Source organism: Amblyomma americanum, chromosome 10 (genome assembly GCF_052857255.1).
Source record: "Amblyomma americanum isolate KBUSLIRL-KWMA chromosome 10, ASM5285725v1, whole genome shotgun sequence".
NCBI lineage: Eukaryota > Metazoa > Arthropoda > Arachnida > Ixodida > Ixodidae > Amblyomma > Amblyomma americanum.
In genome coordinates, this window is record NC_135506.1 from 81,900,020 (window position 1) to 81,909,781 (window position 9,762).

At 47.8% G+C, this 9,762-nt stretch overlaps 1 pseudogene; it reads left to right on the forward strand.

Moving 5' to 3' along the window:
* Positions 1-8,808: 8,808 nt before the first annotated feature.
* LOC144108918 (U6 spliceosomal RNA) lies at positions 8,809-8,901 on the forward strand (annotated as a pseudogene).
* The last annotated feature ends 861 nt before the right edge of the window (positions 8,902-9,762 follow it).

The following is a 9,762-nucleotide window of genomic DNA, read 5'->3' on the forward strand; positions in this document are numbered from 1 at the left end:
ACTTCTCCCGCTATCCTCTCTTCCTGTCCGCTTACCTCTTTCATTTCATTTCTCCATTCTGCCTGCTATCCTTTATTTCCGCTGCCACAGCTCAGGTGCTTCAGTATCGATGGCAGATGCCGGGGCTAGAAAAATGTTTTCCCTCCTTTTTGCTATTATTTTTAATAAAACCACTACCACCACCACCGTCGCCGCCGCCGCGCAGGCCTGTGAGACGGGGAGTTGCGCGTCGGCGGTTAGAGGTTGATTGGGAGTCGTTGACTGGTAGAGGCCTCTTCCACCTAATAGATTGTGTTGCGCTGGAGCTCAGGTTCCGGGCTTCTTAGCAGGATCTACCCTGCTTCTCTACTATCAATATTTTTGCCCACTCCGGGAGAATTTGGGCACTCCAAAATTATGCGGTCGAGGGTCCCTCTCGCCCCATCGATGCCCTACATTGTGGGCATCGATCATGCGACCTCAGCTCTGATGTCACGTGATAAGCCCATTCGAGCGGAGATCGCCCAGCGAGTGCGAGCGAGCGAGCGTTGACGAGCACTAACATGGCGGCCTCCGGTGCGGACGTTGCTCCGTCAGCTTCATCGAGCACGGACGCGGCGCAAGCACGCCTGCAAGCAAAGAAGCCGCTTAAATATTTTAGCACGCAAGATCTTTGCCTTCTGCGGGAAGTGGCCGCGAGAGGGCCATTCGGGGACGAGCTCAAGTGGGTGAGCGTCCTCGCGAGCGTTAACCGGGCGGTAGGCCAAGAGCTAACGCTTCGCGGAATAAAAGATCGCCTAGATCTTCGCATCGGCTACTGGAGGCGGCAAGACGCGAAGAATCTCAAAAAGTGATTGTGCTTTTGTTTGTTCTTTCTGCAGCTCTAGGGCACATGTTTATGTGACGTGCATTTTCTGGCCTATTCAGATCGGGGACCGAAGAGCAGTACACTGAAAAGGAGCATATTCTTCAGGACCTCTCAGACTAAGTGCGAGCTGTGCAGTACAAGCCAAGGATTGCCCCAAGGAGTGCCGGCTGCGCAGTGCGTTGGAAGAAGCCAGGAACGGCTCATGACGCCTCAAGGACTAGTAGGGCAGCTCAGGAACGACGAGGTGCGAGCCAGTTAGAGGAAGAACTTGCTGGCGGCTGCGCCTATTCGGCCGGGCCAGCTTCGCAAATTTGCGTAGCTGGTGAGAGCGACGGTAAGTTTTTGTCATGCCTGCATTTATGTTCGCCTTCTTGTGTTTTCTATTTCGACCTGATAACTCTAAAGCAGCATGCACGGCCGTAAGCTCGTGTACTGGGCTTCCTACAAGTAGCCCATGTGTGCACACATGAAACACTCTAGTTTTCATGTAGTTGTCTGTGTTCTAGCTTGTTTTCTCTTTCTCTGAGCCTCTCAGGAGGAGTGGGGGAGGGTTCACCGCATGACTGAGCACAGAGGTGTATCACAGGCTGCTGGGCGCCCACTCTTTGCGGACTGAATCAAATGATAGCGGAGCTGACAGTTGCATGCCAGTGGGCTGAGCTTTTTATCGCACCTAGTGATAGGTGAAGAATACGTTAGTGCGACTTGTATACAAAGTTGCCTAATTCTAGCACAACAGACAAAAGAAATTAGGTTATAGAGGGATCTGGGGCATCATGAGCTGATTTCGAAGTCTAACTGCTTGGCCCATAGGAAATGTTACAGCTGAAACGGGACAAAAATTCATGGCCGGTTTAAAATCCTTGTAGCAGCTTCCATTGCTGGCCAAGCGAAACTTCACGTGAAGGAGCGCTTGTAAAATCTAGTTAGGCACTTTATTTGTCAGGATGTTTTAGTGACAGAGACCTAGCTTAACACTCGTTCGACAGTGACGTTTCATAAGTGAATGACAACAAAGTGCCAGCTCAGACATCATTGGGAACATTTTATACATTTCTCAAGCTTACCCAGAATTCATTTTGAACCGGGAAGGCTATGCCAGATCGTCGAATTTCATTTATGGCTGGCAGTCATCGGATTGTATTGCATATATTGAATTTGTAGTTATAAAAGCACTGAGTGAGTGCCAGATAAAAATCACTGAGTACTTTGCGTTTTTTATCCAGGAAGGCGCAGGTTGCTCCAAAGCTTTAGGCTAGGGTAACCTCTTTAGTGCACACAAAAATAAGGTTGTGGTGCCTATCTAACAGAAAATGTTTGTTAGAGAAGCTGAGAGACGTTTCGAGGCTGTTAAGAAAAGAATTCCCATGCACTAAAATTTAATATGTATGTGCTGCTCCCATTTCGCTCAGTTGTCCTGCGTAGGTGCAGCTATTGAAATTTTTGCCACTAACTTTTTCACAAAAGAGATGAATTTCTCCTTTAGCTGGACAGGGGCCAGGGCCTCGCATTGAATGAGCTTGTTCATTTATTCAAATTTACCGATAAGTGGAACAAAAAGTAGATTTTGTTCATCAGTGTACATGCCGCTTAATATGCACTCTTGCTGCCTTGCAGCGTTCTTTACTTTTCACTGCTTCAGAGTGGGCTTTCAGTGCAGCCCAATGATTCATGGTGCAATGCAATGCAGATTCAATGCTGATCCATCATGTCACACTGAGTCTGGTAGGTGTCTGTGCGACAAGATGGCACTCACAAGATGTGCCACCGTCACCTTGGGGTATGTCCGAAATGATAATGAGGGACATTGCCCCCTTCTCTTGCCCTTTTGGAGAATGTGTAATCCACTTGAACGTTTTGTACACATGCATTCTTGCCTTAGAATAGCAGCCAAGGCAGTGTGGAGGTAGCACATTGACTGCCTGATGACAGAGAAGCTCTAGGAAACGATATACACACACTTTAGAAGCACGCATGTTCTACCTTCATTTTTGTCTACAGGCTGTTGGGCCGCCCACACCGGACACTTGCCCAGTATATCCCGACGCCAACACAAAATTTAGTATCGTTTGCAATCCGCTAACAGGGCTCCATCGGAGAAAACAGTTTCGAGCACTGGCACAATGTAGAGAAAGGGTGTACGAAAACATTCAAAATATTTATTACAAAACAAAATATATTGACATGGGCACAGCAAAAAATGTATTCCAAAAATATCCGCATACACAAATGTAAAATTTCAATGCCAACTCGGAGGAACAGTAGCCTAATCTGGGAACCCTGCTTGAATGATTTTGCCTCCTCCTTTTTTCATTCATTAAAAACAGGATCGCCAGCAGCCCAGCTGTTTCTCAGCACTTACGATGAGGAGCTTGTGCTGGGACCATCTGCAGCTACCACTGACAATGAGCGGGACCGGATGGATGGTGGCCAGTAGCAGCAGAGCCAAGTCATGTCAGCACATTAAGAGCATCCTCCCTCAGCACCATCATCAATCGACAACGATCAGCGCCAGCCTGCAACTAGGTAACAGATTCTGCCGACCATGGGTAAAGGCAAGTACTTTAGGAATGTATTTACCACGTACAGTACACACGGAGCGGAATGGTGTTTAGGAATGCATTATAAGTGTACACAGGTAAATGTTGACATGCGTAGCGTTTGGGCAGCTTTGTCCGTTCATTTGCGAAAGTCGAACTAGAGCCCTCTTCGTTTAACCCTACAGTACAAATTATTGCTCATGGCTATAACGAAACCATGATTTGGTATTGAGACTCATTCCTGACACCTTTAAAACATATGCATATATACCACAAATATGAACAGTAAGAACCTTGCCTGAGTAGGAAGACAGAATGCAGAAATCAAAATACATTTTGCCATGGCGCAGCAGTTCATGACCCAAATGTTTCTTTATCACACGAATGCTTAACAAAATTGGAAACAAATCCCATCTCTTTCATGAAAAGATATAGAAATATCGAATAAATGCACAGGAACAAAATTTGTTTATCAGGGTACGTTAGGCACGAAAACACTAACCTAAAAGCTAGGTGTCACATAAATACATGCTTGAAAACCATGGAACACATGATCAGTCGAATACGAACTGCATGACAAGAAACTGGATTGAGAGTAGTTATGCTTTATCACAGGATCTGTGCTTGTCCTATGGCATAATACTACACAGCAATCGCACAGTGCATGAACTCGCTTGAACTAACGGCCGAAATTGCCTTGCTTGTCTACCTTTTCAGGAATTCGAGGACTACAAAGCATGGGGCTCCAGCTGCTCACAATGAGGGAGACAAATGAATTTTACCTCCGCAATAAGGAGCTGGCAATTGAGAGGAAGAAAGTGGAAAACGAGGAGCGCCGCCTTGCTTTAGAAGAACGCAAGCTGGAGCTCGAAGAAAAAAAACTTCAATTAGAATCATCCTCTCGGGAAGCAAACCAGCAGAAAATCTTTGAGCAATTGCAAAAACTGTTCGATGACCAAACAAAAAACTGGCTAGTATTCTAAATGCACAACATCAATATTATCCATAACCAAATAATTGTCATCTTGATTTATATTTCCACAGTTATGAAATAAACTCTTCGTTTTCGCAAGTGCGTGGTGTTATGAAGCACTCTCGAGGGGCAAGGTAATCCTCTAGATGTGGTGGCGCAAGGCCAAAATACTGAGAAATTTGGGCGTTGTACAAACAGGTATGGCAGTTCGCGAGAAGTGCACTTGCTTTTATATATGCGTGGCAGGTCCTGGAGGTAAAGCTTCTGATTTTTTTTAAAGTCTACAAAGGCAAAAAGTCTCGCAATTTTACCGAAGCCCCATTCCACTGCCTGCCTCACGCTGCTCACAGCTTTGTTGAATGCTTGCTGCTCAGGGGTCAAGGAACCACCGCCATAGGCTTCAGCAGAAGGGGCCGCAAAGGGTAGGCAGGGTCCCCGTAGATGACGTAGTTGCGCCCCTGAACAAGCTTTTCCAACTTTGCATATGCTTTGCTGTGTCCGAAGTTACCTGAAAGAAGGAAAATAAATTGTATAATGAGACTACGTTCAACCTTGCCTGTTTCCAAGCACCAGGCATAGTGAAGAAAGAATGATAAACAACGCTTTGTTGAGGCGGCTGTGCTTGCCAGTTACTTACAAGCATCATGTTTGCTTCCGGGATACGATCCGTCTAACTGACAGATAATCCCATTTGGGCACATTACTGACTGATATTTCAGGGCGTGGACGCGTTTGTGGCCACTAAAATAAACCTTTTGGTTCCTTGATGGTCTGCATATCGCCCGCGCCTTGCCGTTTATGAACGCCCCGCAGTTTTTAAGCGGGGCTCCTTTTTTGTGAACTGCCTCAAAAAAGAATGAAAGTGTGAGAAATATCGACTCGCAAAACTCTTATCCTACTTACGGCTTACCTGAGAGAACGTTTCCAGCGAGTCCAGGTTCAACCAGGCATGGTTGCTCAGGTCGTCTAACAAATGAAAAAACCGCGTTTCAATGTGCCCGAGAACTGCGTTGGTCACAGACGATAGGGTTTAGCTGTGTCGCCTAAAAAGGTCTTCAAGATCGCAGAGCCGGATCGGATATGCAAGCCGTCGCAGGGTTATGCACAGGGCCTCGTCCCCGGGAACTGCCACCCTCTATGGAGTTACCACAGCTTCAGGTATTAATAAGGCCCTCTGCAGCCTATGCAAGTCATGCTTCTCAAATCTGAAATGCGTCTTGAACACACCACTGTCGATATCGTAAATGTTCAGAAGCCCGCGCACAGAGAGTGGGTCACGTCGCGTTTCACCAAACACTTCAAGACACAGCAGATCTTCTATCTCTGACCACTTTAGCTGTGACAAGAGCAGCGGGTCTTGGAGTATGCTCTTCGGCATCTCTAGAATTTACCATATAGCTGTGGCGGAGGCAAAATGCGGTCGTAACTCGCGAACTGCCCTTGATTACACAAAGCGCACCAAAAAACAGCTTGCGGCCTGGGGCTTCGCCTTGACTTGACCGTCAAAGCGCCAAATGTTTTTTTTTCTAAAATGACGTACTATAAATTGAATAATAACGACCTCTAATGTTTAAATATATATCATAAACACGAAAAATGCCTTTATTTACAACTTTAGTACAGAAAATTCAAGCGCGATTCATATTCGTTTCAGCGTAACTCCGCTTTTTACCGATAGGTGGAGCTGCACAGCACTCCGCGCTGCTCCGTGCTCCGCTCATTCGGGCGTTTTAGACGCTGCGCTATAACTCTTTCCTCGCGCTACATTCCGCTGGTGCTCCGCTGGGGAACTACCAGCGGCGCGGAACGTAAACACGCTCAGCTAAAAGTCTCTATTACTTCTCCCCTATCCTCTCTTCCTGTCCCCCCACCTCCTTCATTTCATTTCTCCATTCTGCGTGTTATCCTTTATTTGCGCTGCCCCAGCACAGGTACTTCAGTATCGATGGCAGATGCTGGGGCTAGCAAAAACCTTTTCCTTCATTTTTACTATTATTTTATTCATAAAACACTTTTACCACCACCAGTCGATAACTGGGCGAGGGCATTTTTGAGGGCGGTGAAACGCACGTCAGAGCTATGGGGTGTCGGGTCTGCCGGCACTTGCATCGGTTCCGGGGGTAACTGGGCAGTGGGCGGGGAGCACCGAGCCGTTTATAGCGCCTGAATTTTGGCGTGCAGTTGAGGATTTTGTGCCCGGTGGGGAGGTGGCCGACACCTTTCACGTGGTTTGGGCATGCAGGCAAAATCCTTCTCTCCCTTCATCACCCCTTCCCCTACCCGAGAGGTCTAGGAGGCGAGTCTGCTCGGCTGCCAGGAACTATGGGCCAAACAGGCCCTGGTTCGGCGGACCTGCGCAGCAGTCAGGACCAACGGGGTCCCGGAATGAGGGACTCCGCCTTCTATAGTAAGAGGCGAGACCCACTAGGGGCCTCTCCCCGTCTACCTCTCTCTATATATAGATAAATTCTTTTCACCACCACCACATAACAGATCGTTCCGCAAGGCACAAGAACCTTATGCACGACGCCTTTTTTGCAGTTATTCATTTTTCTGCGTGAGGCACTGTGCACTGCCAGAAATCTTTTCTGGAAGAGGTTGGCTCCAGCTTCCTGTGAACTGCGGCGCATATCTTCCGAACTCTATGTTCGCAGGAGAACTCCACCTGCACATTCTGCCGCGCAGCGATCTTCTTGAGACGATGTGAGACACCGTGTGGATACGGGATGCACACGACCTTCCTTCGTGCCTCTTCCTGCGGCCCAGGGGGGTGAGATGCCGCCTTTACCTTCAGCTTGCACAAAATTCGTTCTGTTAAGCGTACAAGGACCCGCCGCGGTGGCTTAGTGGTTAGAGTACTCGGCTACTGATCCGGAATTCCCGGGTTTGAACCCGACCGCGGCTGCTGCATTTTTATGGAGGCAAAACACTAAGTCGCCCGTGTGCTCTGCGATGTGCGTGCATGTTAAAGATCCCCAGGTGGTCGAAATTATTCCGGAGCCCTCCTCTACGGCACCTCTTTCTTCCTTTCTTCTTTCACTCCCTCCTTTATCCCTTCCCTTACGGCGCGGTTTAGGTATCCAACGAAAGTTCAGACATATACTGCGCCATTTCATTTCCCCAAAAACCAATTATTATTGTTAACTGTGCAAGGATCCTTTCTTGATAGCCTGCTTCACGAAGTCTGGCCACCTGCCCAAGGAAACCTTCCGTTGCATCGGTTCCAGAATTTTTCCCTGAAAAGCCTCTACCTTGATCTCTAGAATGCCTATACGGCACTCCACAGTAGGCAGCTAGGCCAGCACGGTGCCGACCGGCCGCCGCGAAACGCTGGTCAAGCCGGAGGAGCCCAAGGCATAATCATCCTGCTCAGCTGGCTCAGATTCGGGCATGGGCTCTGAGTGGCCCGTCCTGTTTTGTCTCTAGTTGTTGAATTTTACTGGCTAGGATCTCATTTTAACGCACAAGTTAGAATCGGAGCTGAAGGGAGAGTTCGGTTGGAGAAGAGGAAGGGGCGATAGCGACATTAAACCAACTGCTCACACGCCGGGCATTACACTAAGCTATGGGCGAGGGTGAAGGTACGGTAGTTGTAGAGGGTGCTGAAGGGGTTGGTGGTAGCAAGGCTTAATGTAAGCGGATGGTAGGGTTTGTGCCTGGAGGACACACCTTAGGGTTTGGTGGCAATTGTCAAGGTATGGGAGGGAACTTTCGACATATTTCGCAGATACAGTTCACGGCTTTTACTCAACATCGTTTCTCCACCTATGCAATTCACAACCCTTACATGTTTATATAGCAGCGTTGCACCGCGAATAGAGCCGCTGCAATTAGCCTCCGCTGACAAACGTGTCTATATACAAGGGAAGAAAAAGCGCAAGGTTAGACAAGAAACTTAGACATGGCCATTGCGAAATTATTTCACAACCTCTTCGGCATTCAATTCCGAAGTTCCTCCCGACGCGTCCCTTGAAATCCTTATTCGAACAAAAATGAATAGAATATGTTTGAGGCATAACAAATAATTAGCTACGGTTGAAATACTTCTGAACCAAGTTAGAGATCGAAAGGTGTGGTGTGTCCGGCAAGTAGACACGGCTTGCCGTCTGTAACGAGCGCGTTCCACACACTGGAAAGGCAGCGCTCCCGGTCTGCGCCCTGGCAGGTGGCAGATATATTAATGGTTGATTGGGAGAGGTCGGTCACCCAACGAACGCTGCGGCGTTGTCTACCGTCCTCTACCGGCGAAAATAAAGGTCAAAGGTCAACGTCAAAGGTCAAGTGTTGCGACACCATAGTGGAGAACATATGCTAAGACCTATAGCCACACTTGACCTCTGGCTCACTTGATGGTCAACCGGCAACGCGCGGCCAAATCAGCTTTACCTAACATAGTGAAGCTTTCGCTTCAGAAATATCAACGTTGTTTTGTGGATCCGAATGGTGGAGTACTTCCAAAGTACATGCACTAAAATTTGAATAATACAGAGAAGATTAGCATGGCCACTGCGAGAATGAGATCTCAAAAATGATTTTCTTTTCAGTGCACTGAGTTCAGTCACACTACATACGGGTGAAACACAAAAGGCGCCTATGTGCTGTGCGAAGTCAGTGCACGTTAAATATCCCCACATGGTCGAAATTCAGAACACCTCCACAGGAGAAACTGGTGGTGGTAGCGGGTTTCTACGGAAATAATAGTAAAAAGGAACGACAAAATTTTTGCTAGCCACGGCATCTGCCATCGATAATAATAATAATTGGTTTTTGGGGAAAGGAAATGGCGCAGTATCTGTCTCATATATCTTTGGACACCTTAACCGCGCCGTAAGGGAAGGGATATAGGAGGGAGTGAAAGAAGAAAGGAAGAATAGGTACCGTAGTGGAGGGCTCCGGAATAATTTTGACCACCTGGGGATCTTTAATGTGCACTGACATCGCACAGCACACGGGCGCCTTACCGTTTTTCCTCCATAAAAACGCAGCCGCCGTGGTCGGGTTCGAACCCGGGAATCCCGAATCAGTAGTCGAGCGCCCTAACCACTGAGCCACCACGACGGAACTGCCATCGATCGATACCGAAACACCTGAGCTGGGGCAGCGGAAATAAAAGATAGCAGGCAGAATGGAGAAATGAAATGAAAGAGGTGAGGGGACAGAAAGAGAGGATAGGGGAGAAGTAATATGTACAAACTATTTACACAATAATAAATGTACCAGGTTGTGCGTGTGATTAGTTCATTTTAGAGCAAAAAAATATCACACACGCACAGCACTGTGTTGGCTAAAACTGGAGTGGGGCGTACAGTTATTAATCGTTCAAGGCAGAACTCGCGGAGCGTTCGGTCACTCCGTATAACTACCTGACGCAGAACAGACGGGACGTCAATCCCGTGTGTTCG